We start from the raw sequence: 24,101 nt of genomic DNA on the forward strand, positions 1-24,101 counted from the left end.
TTTGCAACAGATGTGAGTTAATTCCAATTTATAATTCTTAATTACAGCTAAAGCAAATTCAATATTATCCCATCCGTTTGAGAGCTGGATCAAATCCCCTCTTGGTGAGGTACTTCTGATGAGATTCATTTAGAGCTGGAACAAGCACTTCTGTTGTTATTCGATCCAGTTTAAAAGATGAAGTGTGAACAGACCTAACAGGTTAAAAGAAAAAAAAAAAAACCCTTAAATGACGTCAAAGCTAAAAATAAATCCATTCAGCGTCCAAAACACATTCACATTCATCCTCAGTCGCTCCAGGGGCTTTGATGACTCTTTGGGTCATGATACTGGGTACAAAGGAATTACAAGGGTGTGCATTCAAAACGTACTGAAAAATAAACAAATAAATAAATAAATAAAATAAACTCAAGGACATGCAGCCGCCTTCATCACCAAAGAGAATACCTTCGTCTTCATCGCCGTCGTTATCAGCTAAATCCTCGCCCTGTTTTTTGGCATGGGCCCCTATAAATGAAGCAGGGAAAGACACAAAGAGGCACAAGAGAATTCAAAATAGTACGACCATCAAGACAGAAATTCAAAGCTGCCACAAGCTGAGAGGAGATTGGATCAGCTGGCTTACATTCAAATCTTATGTACAATTGTATTTATCTTTGTCACTCACAGCATGAGGATTTTCAGACAACATACATTTCAGACAGTCAAGCATTTCAGATTAGACAAAACCTAATAAGAGGTTTGAAAAATGCAGCGGTTCAAAAGCAGATTCCATCATTTCTGATGTGTTTAATATGAAAAATTCAATAGCAATGAGATTAGTTTGTTAGCCTCTTATTAGGTCTGCACATACATTTACAAAGTAAATTCAGTATAATATAAAAATTCTCCCACTTAAAAATGACCGATATTCTGTTTGCATATCCATAATTAATAAAATTATAAAATTAAAAGCAAAATCTTATACAGTCATATGCAAAAGTTTAGGTTCCCCTGATCAAATTACGTGGTTAGTTGATTTAATAAGTAAAAATAAGTACACATCCTCTACAGGCAACACATTTTAATGCACTGTTACTGTTTATTTGCTAAATATTTTTGAAAATATTGGGGAAAAAATGCCATAAAATCTGGCCAAAAATCTGGCACCTTCGATGTTTGATATTTTTCCCATTATGTTAAATCTCTGCAAATAAAGAGAAATTGTGCATTAATATTTGTAGACAATGTCATATTTAAGTTTGTTCCCTGTAGAGTATGTGTTACCTTAATTTTACATAGGAAAACGACAAAACATGTCATTTTACAGGCATTCAAACTGTTATATATGACTGTATATTCTACACATACAAATGTATTTACACCTTTGTTATACCAAACTCATATTTGAAAGATTCATTCCATATTTGTAGAGTCATCTAAAGATACACTCTGTGATTTTCGCAGAACCTGGTGTCTCTGACAAAAGCTAATACCATACATGCTAAAAAGTTTAGAATCACTGTTCAAAAGTTTGGAAATCAGTGTTTTCCAGGCAATAAACCTTTCAAAAATGACTGTAAACAGAAAAGTACAGTAAGATTTATCATTTGAAACATTTTTATTGGTCCCAAAATACACAAAATATTGAATAAAGCATCTGAAAAAAAATATTTAAGGTACTGTTGTATAAAATAATAAAAAAAATAAATAATGAGGTGGTTCCAAACTTTTGAATGGTAGAGTACGGTTGTGTGCCAAAGTTTAAACACCCCGGTCAAATCACATGATCTGTTGATTTTCTAAGTAAAAATAACACATCATCTACAAAGAACAAACTCAAATATTTCTCACATACATTTTGTATTTATTTGCTGAATTTAACATATTGGAAAAAATAAAACAAATAACATAACCTATTAATGTTAAAGAACATAGTTAATATTAATATTTGATAACACAGCCTTTGTACATGTCACCTTTTATGTTTTATTGCTTTTCCAATATGGTAAATTCAGTAAATAAACTACAGTAGAAGATGCGTTAACCTATTTTCACTTATAAAGTCAATGAAACATGTCATCTGTCCAGGGGTGGCCAAACTTTTGCATACGATTTTATATACAGCACTGTGCAAAAGTCTTATGCAACTAAATATTTCGCCTGTGAAAACACTATACAACATTGTAATAAATACAAATACAATAAAATGTAATAAGAAACTTTTATGTTTTCAAAAGAGTTTTTAATATCTTGGTTAGAAGAAAGCAGTTACTGCAGTTACTAGTTGTCCAGTCACTGCACAGGTGTGTTAGATTCTATCAGCAGCACCTGAAATACCTGATATAATTTTATTATGTGTTTTTTTTTTCAAAATAATAAGCACTTACTGCCCAGATAAACAGCTTTAGGTATGATTTTCTATGCAAGACTTTTGCACAATACTTTATATACTGAGCACCATATCATATCACAATATAACAATATGCTGCAGTAAAACCCTTCAATATATTATCAGGTTATTATACAGGTTTATGTACACTGAACACATTTATCAACACAACACTTTTTACTGGAAAGATTTTACTGAAGCTCTGTAAAACCAGTGTGGGCTGTTCCCACATTTCCACATTAGTATATACATCTTTTTTTCTAAGAAAAAGACTGAAATTCTGGATTTTTTTGGCCAACCAGAAAGTGTTGCATTTATATTTTTGTTCAGTATAAGTAATGTAAAAAAAAAAAGTAAAATATATAGACATATCAAATATATTTTGATGTGTGCCAAAGTTAGAACACCCCTCGACATATTTTGTTCATTTTCTAACTGAAATAACAAACTTAAAATATGATATTTTGTCTGCACGATTTCTACCATCATTGCTGTCCAAAGAAAAACAAGTATCTCCAAAATAGTAACTTTACAGGAAAAAGCAAAAACACTCTTAGCTTTCAATGTAAGTCAATGTAAAGAGATTTTATTCAAAGTGATTTTAGAGCATTTCTGTTGGTCCATTTATCATGAAATGTTCACACAACGTAAAGGACAGCTGGTGTGTTTAAATGATGCAGAAAAATAAAAAAAAATCAGCAAAAAATCATGGTTTTCTTTGGACAGCGACAAAATAGAACAAATAACTTTTGCACAGGCCACATCTGTATTTTATTTTTCCCCCCAACACCTTAAATTCTGCAAATAAACAGTATTTGTGCATTAAAATGTGCAGAAGTGTGTCTCTGTAGGGGCCGTTTCAACTGATTTTCACTTAGAAAATCAACAAAACATGTAATTTGATCAGGGTGCCCAAACTTTTGCGTACAACTGTAGCTTTAAAAATCACAGAGTGTGACTTTATGTTTCATTCTGAACTGATTCTGAACTACTGAATCACTCTCATTTACAAATACTCATCATAGTCTGTTGATAATTATGTCCTGCAATTATAACCTCTCGTCATGATGAGCGGATATGAAAACTAATTATACTGTATATAACAACTTACTCTGCTGATTTACCAACACTGTAAACATGTTTGTACAGTGGCTCATTAATACAGCTTCTGATCCGCTAACAGAAGAACGCTGTTTGCTGTCAATCGGTCGGTTTGCTGATGTGCAGAGCAGAGAGGACAAAGTTCTTCTAAAGGGAACCATCCAGAATAAACAGGGAATCAGGGAACCTGGATTTTAGATGGGTGTACAGGTAACGTCTCAAAGAAAATAACTCTGGACTATTAAAGCTCAAACTTCCTCCTATATTCGGCCTACATGCCTGACTAGTCAGGGTCAGAGAAGAATAGCTCCATATGTTTTTACGGTGGATCCACTGTAACACAAGCAGCATTAATAGTTTAATATATATTCACTGCTACATGCAGCACTAATGGCTCTCATTAATACATGCTGTCATTGTCTTGAGCTGCACAATTTGGGCCTTTCACAAATACAGAATATAAATATGGTTTCAAAATGCACTTGAAAAGTATGACATAGAGGGAAAAGCCCTTTATGTTTATGTTTACATTCTGAATAAGCCAAAGAAAAGATGGCTGGGCTCCAAACGGCTAATGCGCTCTTTCGCTTTCGGATTTTGGCACTTCCCAACTTTATCCCTGCTATTCTCCGCTGCCATTTCTGCCGTCAGTGCTTTGTTCTGTTCTGTCACTCAAAAAAAAGCATGATGGTGCCTCACAAATCTGTCTGTGCGAACGCTTCTGAGTGAGTGCAGGAGGCGGTTTAAGTGACTGTGCAAAAGGGTGTGAGTGTTTGTGTAGCTCCAGCGCCCCACCGCGACCCAGAAGGATAAGCGGTTTAGATGATGTATGTATGTATGATCTATTTAAACCCAGAGCGTTCATTGAGATAGTAATCATCATTTAAAAGGTACTTTCTATTAGGAGGTGGCTGTCCTAAATTTCAACTTTAAAATTTCAACTATATATATATATATATATATATATATATATAAATATATATACATATAAAAAAAAATATATATATATATATATATATATATATACATATAAAAAAAATACTGCCCCATGTTTCACGTCACTACTGAAACACAAAGTGTTTTAGTTTATGGGCGGAGCCTTATTTTAGCCACACCCCTGCGTTTTAGAACAGGAAGTGAGGCTGCATCCCTGTCCCTCATGGCCACATGGTGAGCAGTTAGATCCCATTGTTTTGAAGCAAATGTGCCCCAAAGTCTGAAAATCAGTGTGTAACATTACGAATAGTCACTACTGAAACACCATTTTCTGCAATCAATTTTTTGTGTTTTAATGAAAAATGCTATGATTTTATGTGTACAGAATTGTTCAAAGCTACGTTTGCTCGTCATGTACTGGCTATTGTTTTTGAGTTCTGCTCAGAAACGCTACACAGTCAGTCCTGAAACATTTGGTTTTGGGTAGCTTTATGGATGTTTTGGTAGTGACAAAAATTGAATGTTTGATAGTTTGTTTTAATAAAATAAACATATTATTTAGGTACTGGGTCACTCAAATCAAAAGGAGAGTCTAAAGTTCAAGTCAGTTCAAAGTCCAAAATGGGTTTCAAACTCTGAATTTGAACCAGTTCGGTAGAATAAACCCTATTTAAATGTCTATGACTTTAATTTTTTTTTCCATTTCACAGAATCATCACACTTGCTGTATTTAAACTCTGCAGGTATTATAGTAATACTCTCATTTTGTTGTTTAAGGCTGTCTGGAATCTAAAGCGTTACATTCTTGAAAAGGCCAACAAAAAGTTTTTTTTTCTCTGTGGTATCTAGGCAGATGCCACCAAGTGAGCTCTCCCATTTCTTAGACCGTCAGGAACTGGACTGAAGGCCTAACATGTCAGATAAACTAATAACATGTTTAGGAAGACAGTGGAATCAACCCTGTTTTGATTTTCAATGGGACCAGTTTTATGAGAAGCTCTTTCTGGAAGATAATAACACATCACAGACTGAACATACGATGTGTTTCACACATTTCACCATTAGAAGATGCAAAACAGTGTCAGTTCTATGCTGGGACTCTTTACTGAACTGCTGGAATGTCTTTGAAAAGTTTCAAATGTCCACATTTAATTTAGAACAGCTAGAAAAGTTTATGTGAATTGCTGTTACTTTAGCTAACATACTAATAGAATCCCATAGAGATGCTAGCAGAAATTTGCATTAGTGTTTTTTGCATCCTGTTTTTCAGAGTTATGACAGAACTGAAGACCCAGCTCTAACAGTCAGAGGTCTCCACTAAGTTTTAGAGATATTGACAGACAACAAGCATTTTATCCACCATAACATTCTACTGTATCAAATAACTGTCCCTGTTGCCAAACAGTTTGTTTTCAGTTTCTTTACATTCTAGCGTGTGCTCTTTACAGTTACATGCAATGTTCGAAATACATAACATCTAAATGAACTGTTTCCTTTCTGGAAATCTGCTTTATGTTTGGTTAAAGTTTAAAAACTCTGTAAGTTTCTCTTCAGTGTCATGGTAAAGGGGCCATATTTATATTTTTGATGTATTTGTTTCTTGTGAATAACTATAACTATATCTTTGGTCGGCGAAACTGCAGTCTTAGTCAAAGTGAAATGAAAATGACAACATTTTGAGAACATTTTTATTCCTAATTTATTTCTAAGTAGAACACGATATTTGGGTGGGAAATTGTGGGCGGGACATGATTTGGTCATCGGGACTGGACTGGATCATAAAAAACAGTTTGAGTTTCAAAAAGTCAGACTCGGACTCTCGTCTAAAGTCAAGTGTGGAGCATTACTCGCCTCTGGCAGCACGTCCGGCAGCCGCACTGGACAAGAGGGACAAAATCCTGGTAGTCCAGGAGGTGAAGGAGGGGGAGGCAAAAAATTCTATAATGATTTTGGCTAATGTAATTTTTCTCCACCCATTTCGCACCGTAATGTAATTAACCATGAGGCGTTTAGAGGTGAGCAAAAGCCACTGAACTTCCTTCAAAGAAGACAGGAAAACAAGAATTTTGTCTTTCATGATTTGATGACTTGTGCTTAATAATACCAAGAACAATAACTTATTAGGTAAAAAAAGTAACTTGCTGCAACTGGCATAGAAGAACCACTTTTGACTGCCTAAAGAACATTTCAATAGGTCATTATTTATTTATTTTTGTAAATAAAATATGCAAGTTTGACGTTTGAAAAGCCTCCAAATCATATAAAAGCTGAAAATGGAATATTTACATGATGTGAAGGGTCTTTAAACCTTTAAAAGGCTCTTCACACTTATAAACTAAATCTTTAAAAGGTTCTTCACACTCATAAATTTCTTATTAAAAAAAAAAAAAACAGCTTTTCAGGGAACTAAAGGTGCTTCTTCTATAACAGCTTAAAGAACGATTTAGACTGAATAGATGGATGAATGTAAATGTGTTAGTTTTGTTCAAATGTTTGTGAATGGTATGTTTTCTAACATAACAATGTTTACATTCTAGGAAAATTTGATTTGAAGTCCCAGGAAACAGTATGAGTATAAAAATGTTTGCATGATACTAAAATTGAGTGTTATATTAAACGTCCAGCCAAAGTTTGATTGAAAAGGAAACAAAAAGAATAAGATAAACTGTACTTTAAAATTACTGATTAAACCCATCTCAGAAGTGCCTGGGCGTGGCCCTAATATTCTAATGAGCATGCTTAATTGACATCCCTCAGTCCAACACTTCCAGACTACTATGCCAAATGAGTGAACCGGGTTCTACACTTGCAGGCCGCGTCGTAGACGACTCTGCTGTCTTCACGGCTCATTAAAAACATTCTCCAGGATTTTCTGCTGACGTCTTTAAAGAAGGTAAGATTCTTATTCACTTTACTGCTGGACGTGCAAGTGAATGAGCAAACAAACATATGGTGGATTCGTTCATCCAGTCCTCAGCAGACCTCTTGTGGAGACGATGTTCGCCTGGCTCTAGCAGACAATATGACGTAATTGCGGAGAAAACTAACCACAGCAGACGCTGCGCGGAGGCTTCCTTCGCCATGTTGCGCACATGGCAGCTGGGGGAACTCACGACAAAGCTTGGGATTGGTCGGTAAAAAAGAGGCGTGCCATGAAACAAAGATGGACAACTTTGAGGAGCTTCGTTTTGCAAGAAGTGTGCTGAGTGCTTTGGCAGACACACCAATATTTCGCTGTGAAACACGTATTTGTTGAATAAACAATGAGCACCTCCTAAATGTGAGATGTTAAGTCTATTATTCAGTAGTACTACTGGCAGTAACCAAAATGTACAGGTTAACGTACATTTACCTTCACAAGAGGATGAGGCTGAAGCTGGCTTTCTATTTGCCAGCTTCTCATTCGAATTTTCCTGTTCCACGTTATACGGTGGCAGTATTCTGGACTCGCACGTCACCATAGTTAGAACTGTGGTAGAATCTTTTTCCACAAGTCAAGGAACTTATCATAAAAAGTCATAGCATCACCTGCATTAGTGGAGCATCTGTAAATTTCGTTTTGCAAGAAGTATGCTGAGGCCTTTAGCTTTCGCTTGGTGGTTAGCTTTCACATGGTGGTTAGTTGTCGCTTACTTTCTCCAACTCAAACAGAGAAACCGTGAGGGGGACATCGTTTTCGTCGTGATTCAAGTCGTGTGGGCAGGACAAGCTGCCATTTAGTGGACATTGGAAAGTTATTCATTGGACAAACTGTACATGTATATTTTGAGTCCACAAGAGTAAAAAAGACGAATACGGCTTTAAGAGAAAAAAACATCGGAATGGTCAAATCAGGTTTGTAAGACATTCCTTCAGCATAGAGCATCAGTGCTCAGGAAACATGGGTTCATTAACTTTATTAAACCTTTGTCTGGTGCCATGATATATTTGGAAAATATTCCGAAATTGAATTTTATCGAATCTGCCCAGCACTATGTTTGTCTCCACACTGCAGCGCAGCCACTGAAGTGGGGGGGGTGGAAGTAGTGGAGAGTGAACTGGGTGAGATCCATTTCACTGATCAGAGAGACGGATTGCCCTAGGACATGGTGCCAGCGAGCCACCCTCCAAATACACTCTGATATTAACCTCGGCGAACAGCAGCACATCAGGGCCTGTGGGGAGCGTAGAAGATCAGCTCTCTCACCTCCCCCCGCAACTTCCAGTACGCTGCTTGACGGCACGCTCGATACCACCCAGCTAAGCAGTGGAGCAAGCGGCTCGCTGAATGCGAAAGTGGACTCCATTGTGAAGGAGGGGAGAATACGAAGGGTCAGGGTGACAATAGATCGGGCGCGTGGTTAAATATCGGAAAGGTCAAACTGCGTACTGGGACTTTTACTGGTGAAATGCTGCATTCAAACAATTCAGCTTTATTCACTTTACAGACTCCATCTCCAACCCTCTGGTGGCATCTCTCCTCTTTCTCTCTCCTCTCGCACAAGTGCCTTCTGCTTTCTCTGATAAATTCCTATCTGTTTGAAACACTGAGACTTTTAAAGCCCAGCTGAGAAGGAATGTATTTGAGAACAGGCTTTAGTGATTTGACAGTAATATCGCTGCAATGTTTATAGTCCTTACCACCAATTTTAGGCATTGATGGGCAATTTGCTGCTTCATTAAGAGCATGTTTAACAGGAATCAAGCCAATGTTAGACCAGAAGCTATAATCATGTTGCTTCTGCGCCTTGTGTTAATCATCGTAGCCTCATATTGGGAGGGGAAGTGCAGACCTACACCATCTGCTGGATGCATTCAAAACATTTCGAATCACCATTCGTTTTGCCGTAGGAAAATTTCTGGCAATGGCTTAAAAATCACTTAACCTTCTGCTGCACATTGTTGCCTCAGGTTAACAAACCCATTTTCCTCATTTCTTAACGTGATACATATTTCATGATGAAGAAAGAGTTAATAAGGAAGGAAAGAGTTTGAATACACACCCAAAAAAAAAGAAAGCTTGTATTTGGTCCCAAAATCTCCTGGTGGGCATTTTAAACCTGTTTTATAGTGCAGCTTGTGGATGATCCACTTTGGTGCACCAGACATTCCCCCTCAGAAAAGCAAGTCTTCATTATTTTTCATCCATTCAAAAAATATGATTCATGTCTGTTGGAATCATAAGTTTGTTTTTAATATTAAGTAGCATATAAATGATTTTTATTTTATGAGAAACTGCTGAAATATGTTTGTTGCCTTGAAGCAACACTGCGCGAGAGCGGGATGGATTTAGCCAGTAATGAGTGAGGTGTCACACATGCAGCCACAGCAGAGAACATTGCAGTTATTGTTTAGTTATTTTGTGTTTTTGCTTATCATGGAAATCTAACTTGCACAGTATTTAATGTGTATGCAATTTTAGAGGTTATAAGTGCCTTTCAGTTTTACTACTATCTAAATAAGTTCTACTTATTTGAAAATGACTTGACTTTTTTTGTTTTACCTTAGTTTTAACTCTTGTGGTTTTAAATTGTGTTATAGAAATCGAAATATTAATTCAAAAGGATTTATCAGGTAAACATGGTTTCTTTAAAAGTAGCATGAAATAGAATATATATTTTAGCATTAATAGTATTTGAACAGAACATACACATTTTGTTCCAAATATTTGCATTAAAAAAAAAATCTTTTATAAAACTGGTTGCAATGTTGCCTGAAGTTAACAATGTTGCCTGAAGTTAACATACCCCAAAAGGACCCTGCATGTATTATTTTTGTTTTTTAGTTATCAGGTTTATTTTATGCAAGAAAAGTGAATCAAACATTGTTTTTTAAACGTTGCTCTCCTCACACATGCAATAGAAGGTTAAAGGGCCCATATTTAATGTACCAAAAATTCATAAGTCATAATTCATTCTCACTTGATCATTCTGCAAGCTCTCTTCATCTCTTAGAACTGAACATGCTGTTTTTCTGTATGGTTAAGACTGTTTGTTGAATAGGTGGACGTATGACATCACAAAAATAAATCAGAAATCAAAACCAAATGTTTTTTGAGCCTTAATTTTCAAATTTGATTGTATGGACTGGGGTGTCAACAGTAAGTTGTAGGATATTTACATATATCACACACACGTCTTCTAAGCCGCTTATTGGAGTCATTGGGCGGAAGGCAGGACACACCCTGGACGGGTCTCCAGTCCATCGCAGGGCAGACAGACAGACATATACATTCACACACACATACACACTAAGGGGCAATTTAGCGTGTCCAATTAGTCTGACTGCATGTCTTTGGACTGTGGGAGGAAACCGGAGTACCCGGAGGGAAACCCACACAGAAAGGACCCTGGTCACCTGACCGGGAATCAAACCCAGGCCCTTCTTGCTGCCCACACATACCATATCAAAATTTCTTTAAAAAAAAAAGAAAAATGAGGTAAATTTGGTTTTCCATGATACGGGCCCTTTAACACTGGTAATAGGCTTTCTACAAACATACAAGTAGAGCAGCTATAAATACAACATACTATCCAAATGCTCTGCTGAGCCACAGAACCATGAAGGTTAAAATACAATTGAATTACAAAACCCACAGTTTGGTGTCGGCTCTGCATGATTGTGACGTCACCCGTGTGACAGACACTGTAGTCTGTGTTTAATGTCATTTAACCATGTAGAAAATGGACAGAGTGTCAAATGTAACTGAATAAAGGTGTGACATGACACAACATGTTGTATAGCCTTTAAAGTGCATCACTGTCCCGTTCAATTCACCCTCAATTCACTTCACTGTCCCATTTCGTGGAAAACCGAATTTCCTCGCTTTGTTGAGATAAAGTGAACAGACTGTTCACTACACTGTCTATATGGTCCATTTATGGAAACTAAGCTGCCTAGGGTTCTTTAGTAAAGGCAGTGGTTCTATGTAGAACCACGAGTTCTACACTCCTGAAAAGATGGCGCTTCAAGGGTACTTTAGTAAAGAAAAGGGTTCTACATAGCACTCAATAGCGTGTTTCTTTTGAAACCGTAACAATAGTAGAACCCTTTTAGGTCCTATATAGAACCATTTTCAAAAAGGTTCTATATAGAAGATATAAAGAACCCTTTCAAGATGCAAAGAACCAATTAATCATGTAATAGGTTCTTTGAGTGTTCATGGCTCCATACAGAACCATTGTCTTCACTAAAAAACCCTTGGAGCACCATCTTTTTTAAGAGTGTATATAGAACCATCTACAGCACATTTTCTTCAACCCAAAGAACCATTTCATGATGAAAAGAACCACTTAATCATGTAAATGGTTCTTTGAGTGTTCATGGCTCTATACAGAACCACCGTCTTTACTGAAGAACCCTTGAAGCACCATCTTTTTAAGAGTGTATATAGAACCATCTCATGCTTAACTGGTTCCCTTGCTTGGGGAAACGGTTCCTCAGATTGATGGAGAATGTGTTGTACATAGGTTTATAATACACAAAGAACCTTTTTTTAAATGATAGCAATAATAGAAGAACCCTTTTTGGTGCTATAGAGAACCATTTAAGAAAAGCTTCTATGTAGAATCATCTACAGCTCATTCTCCATCAATCTGAAGGCCCATTTCAACTGGGCCACAACGCAAAGGAAGCTTTTCAGCAGGAAATGGGTCTATTTATAACTCACGGCTCTACATAGAACCACTGCTTTTACTAAAGAACCCTTAAAAAAAGCAAATAATTTTAACTGTGGATAAATGAGCATCTTCTTTTGTCTTGTAGAGCATAAAAGGCAGGACTGTCTATGAGGATATTTATAAAAGACCTACGAGCAATTTAAAAATGAAGGCAGCTAAAGCCTATTTTGAGAGAAGGGCTGAAAAAGGCACTCAGGGATACAGGGCACAGCAATCCCAGGAAGAAGGGCAGCCTCCTCACAGCCCTGCTCAGCAGCTCAGGAATAAAACGGATGGCTGTTGTTATGCAGGCCAGAGCTGAACAGACTGGCATTATGTGATGCACTATGAGACCCGCATTGTGCTATTAATCACTGGAGCAGCAAGTTTGATCCCCTGTAAAAAAAGAGGAACTGCAGCTCCTCGCACTGTGACCAGAGCTGGGCAATAATCAATTTTCGCTTTATTTATTTATTTATTTATTATTATTACAAGCATTTGATTTACTGCTATTTTCTAAAATTCCATATTGTCAATATTTGCTGCACTAGTAAACATTTTTTCCTAAAAAGAACACAAACAGCACATGGCAATCATCTATTACTGAGCCATTTACAAATACAGCCCCCGACTCGCACCACATAATTATGTATTCAATGCTTAATTTTCTGTATTAGGATTATTTGTTTGCTGTGCGAAGCTGAAAGAGTTTTTAAAGAGTCATTTCGAAAGTTCTAATTCAATTATTAAGACGCAAACAAAGTCATTCAAAGTGATTCTGATGTGAAATGCTTTATTCTAGACTGAGAACTGTTCCCAGTGGTGGAACCAGGCATTTGAAAAAGCTGCCTAATAGAAGATTAACACGTGAAATAGTTTGGAATGCACTGCCGGATGGCTGAGACATTGTTTTACGATAGTTTTGAAATATGGTTTTGGACTAAACCAAATATTTTTAAACCCATTCATGGTGGTAAGGAGCACACATTGTGTTGTGAGGCTCAAAGAAAACCTTTTTTTCAGAAATATAGCTGGGAAGTTTGTCTACATTTCACATCTAAATGACTCTGAATTACTCTGCTGTCTCTGGGGGATCTCTACAGGAACTCCACTAATGTCTCAAAATGATATAATTAAATGGTTAAGATGTGAACAAAGTCATTCAGAGTGGTGTGTAAAACGCTCCATTCCAGAGTCGTGGTGGTGACAGGAACCAGGCGTCTGAGGTGTTTTAATGTCTCTAAAACCCCCTCACAGAAACTTAATATGTGGAATGGTTACAAAAACACTGCCTGAGACACTGTTTGATGAGAGTTTTCAGATAAGGTTTTAGACTAAACCAAGTTTTTTTACTCCATTCATGTTGGACACATACATTTATGTCATTGTAAGACAAAGTAGCCCTCAAAGAAAACATCAACATTACAAATAAGAACTCATGTAGCTTCACTGGTCATTTTGGACAATACATAAAACGGCTGTATTTGTGTTGTAAACATCGTGAACTCAATATCAATATCACTGTTAATCAATATCGCTGTGAGGAAACACGAGTCGGCAAGCTTCTCTACAGAAGTCCAGAGAGGCCATGAGCTGCTGCTATAATTTTCTGGATTGTTATCTTGAGATAATGAGTTAGTTGTCTTGGGATCTCAAGATAACAACTTTGTTATTTTGATATCACAAGAAAATTAACTCATTACCTCAAGATAATGACTTTGTTATCTTGAGATCACAATACAATTAACTTGTTACCTCAAGGTGACAACTTTGTTATGTCGAGATCACAAGATAGTTAACTCATTATCTCAAAATAACAGCTTTGTTATCTTGGGCTCACAAGACAATTAACTTGTTACCTCAAGATGACAACTTTGTTATGTTGAGATCACAAGATAGTTAACTCATTATCTCAAAATAACAGCTTTGTTATCTTGGGCTCACAAGATAATTAACTCGTTACTTCAAAATAACAAAGTTTGTTATCTTGAAGTAACGAGTTAATTATCTTGTAAGCCCAAGATAACAAAGCTGTTATTTTGAGATCACAAGACAATTAACTCGTTACCTCAAGATAACAACTTTATCTTGAGATCACCAGATAGTTAACTTGTTATCTAAAGATAACAATCCAGAAAATTATAACCACTTAATGCCCTTTTCGGACATCCGTACTTCTCTGCATTTTCATCAAATGACCCTTAATTAATATAACTTTACATGTTTTTTTCTCTTAATTACTGTCCCAGTTATCATTATTAAGATATTTTGCTAAATTATTAAAAGCTTTTTAATAACTTTTCCACATTGTGTTACTAAGACCCACTTAACATGTCCCTAAAATCATATTTTCACTGTCCAACTTTAAAAAAGAGAGCAAAAACATTTTTTTACTTTTAGTGTAGGTAAATTAGGATATTTTATTCCAAGCCATTTTTAGGCCCAATCATCATGAATTTTTCACACATTGTAAAGTGCTGCTGTGTTCAAATGATTCAAAAAATATTGGGAAAAAAATGAAGATATTGTTTTTAGACTGCAACGATATGCAAATAAACACCTGATAATTCCTTGATGACGTATCTTGTTGTCTGGAAGAAAAAGGAATATTAGTAAACGCAAAGTTTTGGCCTGCAGCAGAAATCTAGCCGGGCACTGCCATCTTTCTCAATTGTCTTGGACCCATCGCTGGGCATTTCTATGGGGACTGGGGACAAAAGCTATTTGGAAGATATCGGGTCCTTAGTGGAGAGATATACTGGGCCAGTGAGCAGCGGGGGGAACTGAATGGGAACTTCCTGGCGAGGCTGTGTCTTGCATTTCAAGTCAAAATGAATGAGGCGCCAGTGGCGGAGTCAATGCTCTTCGCCAGGCCTGTGACACGTTTAACAGAGCTGTTCCATATCAAACGGAGGGGACATCCGGATAGACGCGCCTCTTCTGCCACCACTGCTTCTCTCGCCTGCAGTTCCATGACATGCACATGTACGTATTCACACGGTTCCTCACTCGCTCACTCTTTCCCTCCAGAACTGAGCTCTCCTAACCGATTCCATGCTATGTTATTGCTTGGCCTAGCAGGGATTGGGGTGCTTTGGCGTTTCTATCACGCTGGCTATCTCGAGTGATCTGCAGCGAGGCGATGACTTTTCCGTCTCGACTGCAATCCGCGGTTTTATGCCTGTGACTTTCAGAGCATTTCCCAGAGAAAGAGCTTCTTCCACACTCTGAACGCTATGTAAATGAGATCTCTGTTCTGATCCCACCAAATTCCCCTCTCTCAAACAATTAAACTGCAGAAACGTTCTGAAGCAGAAATAGTATTGAGGTTTCCGAGCTAATAAGGCCTTTTTCGTGTCAGCATCCACTCGAAACATGAGAAGAATATCTCCCTGAAGAGGCTGCTCTAATGTGAATGTTTACGTAGCAAATTTGCTCCAAATGAGTGAAGAAAAAAAAAAAAACAGATGCTATTAAAGCGAAGTATGGTAATTTCATCTAGTATTTTAAGGATGCCGTTAAAGGGGAGCTCCACTGATTTTTCATAATTGAATGGTTAAGATGTAAACATGTAAAATCATTTAGTGGTTTCTGGTGTGAAATGCTCTGTTCTAAAGGAACTTACAGAGCCAGAATTGTTTACAGCGCTGGCGACGGAAACCAGACGCCTGAGTTTAATGCCTCTAAAAGCTCCCATGAAATGGTTAGTATACACTGCCTGAGTCCTGAGACGTCGTTTTATGATAGTTCTGAGATATGATTTTTGTTTAAAAGCCATTCTTGGTGGAAGAGTACATGCAGGGCATTGTGAGACAAAATAGTCCCCAAACAAAACCTATTTTTTAAGATTTTACCATCATCATCGTTGCATATATGAACTCATGTGTAGGTTCACTATAGGTTCTGGATAGTACATAAAAAAGACTTTATCTGTGTAAGAGACACGGTGACCCCTGGTTCCTATCACCACCCCTGTAAAGAGTCTGTAATTTCTTCTAGAAGGGAGTATTTAACATCAAACCACTCTGAATTTGTTCATTCTCAACAACTGAATTAAACAGAAATTTTAAAAAATGGTGGAATTCCTCTTTAATGTAATCCTTAAAAACACATGCCAGGAAATCACTGATAAATGATCCCCAATACACCCCCGATCTTAGCTATGGGAGGTGTTTCTAAGTGTTTTAATGCAGTACATGCACATATAGGCAAAATGCCTTATACAGACATAATAAACAACACTCCTAGGCTGGCAAAACAGCTCTGACCAAAAGAAATTCTGACAAAGAGCTGACCAAGTCGCTTTGTTTTTCCAGATACGTGGCTGTTTTAAGCTGAACAACAGCTTGTCAGAAAGTACAAGCAATACATTTTAAGGATTCGACATAATCATCCCTTTTCCAACTTGTGAGCCCAAAAGGCCTCCCTCAAGCGTGGCAGCGCAACCGCGCGCCGAGTCCAATGTTACGCCAAGGGAGCGATTAGATGAACTTCAGGGCAGTTTACTCACTGCAAGACCTATCATTACTGGTGTGATTGCGCTCAAGCAAAGTGCCGCCTGTGTTTTTTTCTACCCTGCCTTTCTCTCTTCCCCCTGTCCCTTTTTCCCTTTTTTTTTATGTCATATTTCATCGCTGCGTTTTCTTTCTGAGTCCCCAGGGCCAATTAGATTGAAAAAGACCAAGGTAGATTCAAAAGGATGATCAACGGGCTCGGATAGCTGATGAGTTATTGTTGCTTGGCAACAGTTAGCGCTGGTGTTATATCATGCTAATTTGTCAGAATTTACATGAGATTACAGGTTACTGCACTGAAACTAATAGAGCCTTTCTCTCCGCGGATCAAAAAGATAAAGCTACAAGGTAAAGACAATGACGCCACTTTGGATGATCACGGCCCCGCTGGAAATCTGTCGCGTCTCTCTTTGTGAATCTGGATCACTTTCGTTGACGTGGATCATATCAATTCACTGAGATTAGTATTGTTGATTTACTATAATTTAAAAATGATTAGTTATTAGTATTGCTTGCAATCCCAGAACCTATGATAACACTTTTCATTTGCCTTAAGTGCAGTCAAAAAAATGTCCTTCCCTCTGCATAGTACTTTCATTTGGCCTGGAAATGTCTCAAAGCCTGTGCATTACTTTATAAAGCTAATGGCCAGAAATTCAGAACTGATAAGTCACAGCTAATAAGGCGAAGTCCTAAAGGAGTATTCAAGATTCTGCACGATTCTCAGGTCACTATCCAAATGTAAGGAAATGTGATGATGTAATGATACTGACCACGTTAGGGCCTTCGTGCAAAAAGTTCTGAGTCTTTACTCCACTAAGCAAGAGTTCAGATGAATCTCAGGTGGATCTGATCTACTGATCAGAGGCTTTTTCACAAGCTTGTCAAGCTCAAGAGAACGCTCTCACTAAAGCAAAAGGGGGATTTATCAAATACTAAGAAATCCATGATAAATTTTTCACTCAAATGGTCATCCTGATAATTAGAAAACAACACAAAACAAGCATTTTCACTAGTGGTCTGAGACCTTTGTACCCTACTGTATATGGACCAAAGAACTTGATGTTTAGACTATAATCATTTTGCATTGAATGTCCCAGACCTGTAACTTATGTTTATTTTATTAAATCAAATGAATGATAACTCCATTTCGTCACTACCAAAACAGTCATAACACTACCAAATGTTTGGGTAGTGACTGTTTCGGTAGTGACAATTTTAGCTCACCTTGAGCAGAACTCAAAAACACCAGTACATGACCAGCAAACACAGCTTTGAACGGTTGTCGCACATAAAATCATAATATTTTTAATTAAAACATAGAAATGTTAACTTAGTTGCGGAAAATGTGCATTTCAGCAGTGACAATTCTTAATGTGATTGATTAAACTGATTTTCAGACTTTGGGATAGATTTAGGGTTTAGGACAGCCACTCCGAAAGTAACCCTATAAATGATGCTTTTGTATAACTGTAGCTTATTACTATCTACGTTAATGACTTTGGTTTCATAGGTCACAACATAAACCTTGTAAATAACTATAGTGTAAACATGTAATTTTTAATGTACATTTATTTATTTATTTAGACTTATAGCAGTTTGAGCTAATTTGGTAGAATGGCCCATATAGTCACTGTGACAAAATTATTGTGTCCCCAAAAAACTCCAGTTATCCTCTAGTTTGTGGTAAAATTTTATGATGAATGGGCCAATAGAAACGGTCCAAAATTACTGGGAAAAAAAATCTTGTTCCATTACCTTCCATTAAAATGTACCATTCTGGAGATACAAGCTTTTGTCTGACAGTGACAATACGTTACCTGAAGTAGCCTAAAGCAAATCTAATGCTCTTCCAAAAAAAAAAAAAACAAAAAACAAAACAAAAAACTAAAAATAAAAAAGTTTAAAAAAGTAAAGGTTCCTAAATGGCTCTTGGCTTGCACATTTCTACATTACATAAAAGCTCTTTAAACTCCTCTACAAAACTGGTTATTTAATGAACCGTCTGCTGAAAGGTTCTTGGTGGAACCAAAAGTGGTGTTTCTAATTCTTTTGGCACCTTTAGTTTGAGAGTGTAGCCTAGCCAGGATTTCCAAGGGACAGTTTCCAATCGCAGTGTAATCTAGTCCAGAACTTAATTTAGATCCATAAAACTGGCTCTTCCTCATTATGCAACAACATATAAAGGAGCACATTCTTAATCAGCGGGAGAGAAAATTCAAGCTGCTCCTCCGAGCGTCCAACATCAAGCATGTTCTCCCCCAGGGAGGCCTTTTCCCTACAGATCCCACTTTTATAGCTGTGATCGTTAAGCTGACACTGCTGACCAGCCACAGATTTGTTCAGAGGGAACAGAACTTTTCATCAACACACACACATATATATATATACACCAACCAGGCATAACATTATGACCACCTCCTCGTTTCTGCGCTCATTGTCCATTTTATCAGCTCCACTTACTATATAGGTGCACTTTGTAGTTCTACAGTTACAGACTGTAGTCCATCTGTTTCTCTGATACTTTGTTAGCCCCCTTTTACCCTGTTCTTCAGTGGTCAGGACCCCCATGGACCCTCACAGAGCAGGTACTATTTGGGTGGTGGATCATTCTCAGCACTGCAGTAACACTGACGTGGTGGTGGTGTGTTAGTGTGTGTTGTGCTGGTCTGAGTGGATCAGACACAGCAGTGCTGCTGGAGTTTTTAAACACCTCAGTGTCGCTGCTGGACTGAGAATAGTCCACCAACCAAAAATATCCAGCAAACAGTGTCCTGTGGGCAGCGTCCTGTGACCACTGGGACAAGAGGATGACCAACACAAACTGTGCAGCAGCAGATGAGCTATCGTCTCTGACTTTACATCTACGAGGTGGACTGACAAGGTAGGAGTGTCTAATAGAGTGGACAGTGAGTGGACATAGTGTTTAAAAACTCCAGCAGCACTGCTGTGTCTGATCCACTGTGTCCTGTGAGGGTCCATGGGGGTCCTGACCACTGAAGAACAGGGTAAACAAAGTATCAGAGAAACAGATGGACTACAGTCTGTAACTGTAGAACTACAAAGTGCACCTATATAGTAAGTGGAGCTGATAAAATGGACAATGAGCGTAGAAACAAGGAGGTGGTCATAATGTTATGCCTGATTGGTGTATATAGATGTTGCAGCCTGATTTTCAGACATTAACACTTCTTCAGCCAATCTTCATTCCTATGACTAGATCAAAAGGAACAGTGAGCGTGGAACTCAGTCGGGAAAAAAGTGTTCCAATTAATTTGACAGTTCTCTGCATATATTCTATCTGCAAGAGCCTTTCAGAACATTTGCATGGTTTTATTTAATTAAGACAATGTAATTAATTTTCACCACGGTCTCATCACTAGACTGAGATTGCATGTTTGTTAATGTCAGGCAATAGAAGTGTGTGTGTATTACCGGTAAATGTAATCACGCTCTTTTTCAGATGATTGGCTCTTTCCAATGTTTTTTTTGCATTTCAAAGAAACCTACTTACAAATGGTTTAAAGCCTATGGCGCGGCACCCCAGGGTAGCCATGTAAAATTATATTACTCAAATACATCAAAAGTAGGCACCGATTCATAATACGGATAATTGCGCCAAATAGATATAAATGAACAAACTTCTCTTTCTTCAACGGAGAGTCATTCACAGGCTTCGGGGCCTCCAGGCTTGTCTGAGCTCAGATTGGTTTAGGCCAACAACACTGTTTAAATATTAACGCTATAAGGAAATTCTGCATAGAACGTATCACTCCCTTCCGATTATTTCCCCATCAAACTGCTGATTGAGAGGGCTGCAGTGATCCACTTAATGTGTGAATTTATCAACTGTGTTGCTACACACACACTGTCACTCGTAGACAAATCCCTTTAATAAGCTGAATTCAGAATGCTGCGAGCCTATGTTACAGTCATTATCTATACTGGCATTTGGCTGGGTGTTAAGAGGTTGCCCACAGCGTGACTCTGTGCCGAGCGAGACGAGGATTGGCATTTCTTGCTGTAAATAGTGGTGCAGGATCATTTTAAATCTTCTACAGGGGAGGACACATTGACAAAGGACCATCTCTGGCGCAGCTATAGCGGCGAATGCTCAATCAAATGGTGCAGCTAGGAAATATTCACTTGTTCGGGAGACGCTGTGAGGAGGTGCAGCACAGACATGGCTCCATTAGATGCTAATTAGATGCTCTATTAGATGTTGTTAAATGCTAGATTGAATATCAGAGGGGAAAAAATGAAGGAATTCAGTCCAATCCTGTTACGAATCTACGTTAAATGGCACAAACTGACACTGCGTAGGGCTGAAACGATTAGTCGACATAATCGACAATGTTGATTATAAAAATGTTAGAATTTCAGCATCGATGCGTGATTATTGGTAACTGCATCGCACTACAGGAAGTGGGCAGTATCGCTTCCACTATCTGGCACAACTGCAGTCTGTACTAATGAAGAACATACTGAATGATGGCTCAGCGGAGTACGGCGAGGTTTTAGGGCCACTGTTAATAAAAATAGTAGACTTCGAGAATAAAGTCGTAATATTTTGAGAAAAAAAGTCGTAGAATTATGATGTTCAAGTGGCATTAATACCAGGAAAGGTCAATATTGTGGCCAAAGGCTTTGCAAACTGAAGGCAGCACCTCCTCGTGTTAAATGAGGGGCGGTGAGTTGGTGGAGTTCTACTTTCATATCGATTCACCCATAAAGAAACACTCAGTCTCCCTGTCTCTCCTGCACATCAGCACCAGCCTGTTATTAGGATAAGAACCGGCTGAAACGGCGGAGCAGGAAACTGTGTTTATCTGGAATAAAGAGCCAGACGGACTCGGAGGAAACTGTGTTTTTGAAGGAGAATCTCAGGCAGGGTCGTCTACACGGCTATCGGGGCTCCATCTCCCCCCATTCAAAGAGGGCATGAAGTTTCACAGACAGTGAGAATGATGATCAAAATGATCCACAGAGAGACAGGAGTGAGTGGAGCTCCAGCGCCAGTACAGCAACCGGGACCCCAACGCGTTATGGCAGCCCCCCTACAGTTAGACCCCCTACAGTTAGACCACTTTATCCTCCAAATATTACGACTTTTTTTCTCAAAATATTACAACATTTTTCTCGAAGTCTACTGTTTTTATTTTTATTAACAGTGGCCCTAAAGCGCCGTCGTAGCGGAGAGAATGTGAAGAAAGACAGGCAAAAAATTTAGACCGAAACTTTCAAAAGTCTGGGAGCATTTCAGCAAAAATAAACCAGCGAAAGTCCAAAGCAGACACTGTAAAGAAGAGCTGATGTATTAGCATCTGAAACACAAACACCCTGGAGCCGGGATGTCAAACGCTACTGTGAAAAGCTAAGTTAGTTCGTTCTTTAGGCAGCTAATGTTAGTATTGAAATGTTGTGGGAAAGCGAGGTCTTATGGATTGTGCTTGCTAAGAGAACACTATTACTGTTGTGTTAGCTAACATGTTGAGTGTAACAGTTAATCAGTGATTTGTTTCTTGCTCGTGTTGATACCAGCGTTCACTGTAAACACTAAACCTCCTCCACTTAATGGTCGCTGGTTAGTCTCTGTGTTGGAGCACGTCAGTAATTCCCAGAGGCTGCTATCCCGAGATACATGTTGGCACATTATCTTCATTTGAAAGCCTTTTTGCACTTTTATTTGTATTATTAAATTCCTTTATTTCACTTTTATTGTGATTACACATATCGCTGCTGTCGGGACAAAACCTTGTATCTCCATTTTTGTCGTTTTTCACTTTTTGACATAATTTGAAAACTCTTGTCGCCCTTTACATTGTCTTTAAATTTCATGATGAATGGACCAAAAGAAACGAGTGAAAAACATCTGGTTCCACTGACTTAAATTGAAAGTAAAGAAGGTTTTTTCCTTCTCCTGTAAAGTTCAATTTTGGAGATACAAGGTTTTGTTCCAACAAAATCGATATTAATGTTACAAATTAAATGTATTGAAGCTATCAGGTTTTACCTTCATGTTTCATGGGTCATCATTTTAATTTGCTACGGGAACTTATGTTGAGGTAGAGACTGGACAACAGGGTAACATTCATAGGTTTGCAGGCTTGAGCAGGTGAGGTAAAACAGGAACAGTAGCCACGCCCACAGGAAGCAGAGATAGAAATAATCGCTGACTAATCATAAAAATAATCGAGAGATTAGTCAACTATAAAAATAATCATTAGTTGCAGCCCTAATATTGGGTGATGTGACATATTGAGTGTTTAAGTAGTGTCACCATGACACCCTATTTTCAGACATTCATCTCAGATCAGATTTAGTATTTTAGAAAGAAAATATCGGTTTAGTATTGGTCGATACCTAAAGTTTCGGTATCAGTATCGATATCAGAAAAGAAAAAGTGGTATTGTGCTATTTCCAGTCTTATATTATTTCACAATATTCTCTGTTCATTTCAGATGTTCAGCAAGGCCTGAAGGTACAAAGTAGGTCACTAAAAGAAAAGAAGGCACACCTGCTGACTTTGTAGCCCGATGGTTTCCTAATTTATTCACAATCAAACTGTGATTAGAGCTGAACTAAATGAGATACTTATTTTAGCTTTTTGCCTTTAAGGTAAGTCAGAATAGGGACAGCCAGTAGCATTTTCACAGTGTTGCCCTGACAGGGTCTCTGCAGAGACTGCAGCTTTGTATCTTTTCTTAATGTGCCTATTGTGTCATAAAGCATCTGTACAGCTTTTGTGTATCTTTGTAGAATGGTTTCTTAAATGATCCTCGTATATAATTAGTAATTTATTTTATTTTCCACTCCACAGTACTGAGCAAAAAGTAGGAGACAATCTTTAACTTCCAGTTTTTCAGCTCTGAAAAAATTCACGTTTCTGTCTAATCTTCCTCTGTGAGAAGGCAACACATTACTGTAGGTCTGAAAAGACGCGTAGCTAACTAGAAGCCGCTATGTAGTAAAGAAAATTTGCAAATCAAGCAAAGAGGCTGCTGATGTTTTCAGAACAACGGACTGACCACCCCAGAGTCCAGACCTCAACATCTTTGAGTGTGTTTGAGATCACTTGGATCATGAGAAGGACAATGCAACCAACTTCTAAGACTGAACTGTGGAGGTGGGGAAAAATCAGATTTCTTTGATAAACTGAAAGCAAGTTTTATATTTTGATTTTGTATTTGACTTTATTTTGATAAAGGCAAAGGCTGCAAGCAGTAAATACTGAAAAAAAGTGATATTATATTTAGTCATTGAGGCTTCTGTGTTAATTTAATACTGTTAATTTGCTGCTAATTTCTGTTAAATATGCTTTCTGCTCTTTTCCTGACACTGAGAAACAGGTAACTTGTAGGTAATGAATGTTTTGACTGCACATTAAATGAATCAATAAATTAAAAGTGTTCTGATTAGGGTTTCTGACACATTCCTGGGATATTCTTGGACTGTAAAATGAAAAAAAAACTAAAAAAACATGCAACGGTTTATCTGAGCCACTCACCCACCCTCCGCTCTTTCCCAACAACAAAGAAAGGA

General features: G+C 37.8%; 1 protein-coding gene across 2 annotated transcripts in view; it reads right to left on the reverse strand.

Moving 5' to 3' along the window:
- nlgn3a (neuroligin 3a) overlaps positions 1 to 24,101 on the reverse strand; it is a 172,332-nt gene that overhangs the window by 142,613 nt on the left and 5,618 nt on the right. Inside the window, exon 1 of one of the 2 annotated variants that reach the window (XM_036569367.1) lies at positions 448 to 901. The exons of the other annotated variant lie outside the window; for it this stretch is intronic. The gene's annotated coding sequence lies outside the window, so the exon portion shown is untranslated. Of the gene's footprint in view, positions 1 to 447; positions 902 to 24,101 lie in introns of those variants that run through there. 2 annotated transcript variants of the gene reach the window in all.

This window comes from Colossoma macropomum, unplaced genomic scaffold (genome assembly GCF_904425465.1).
Source record: "Colossoma macropomum unplaced genomic scaffold, Colossoma_macropomum, whole genome shotgun sequence".
Taxonomy (NCBI): Eukaryota; Metazoa; Chordata; class Actinopteri; order Characiformes; family Serrasalmidae; genus Colossoma; species Colossoma macropomum.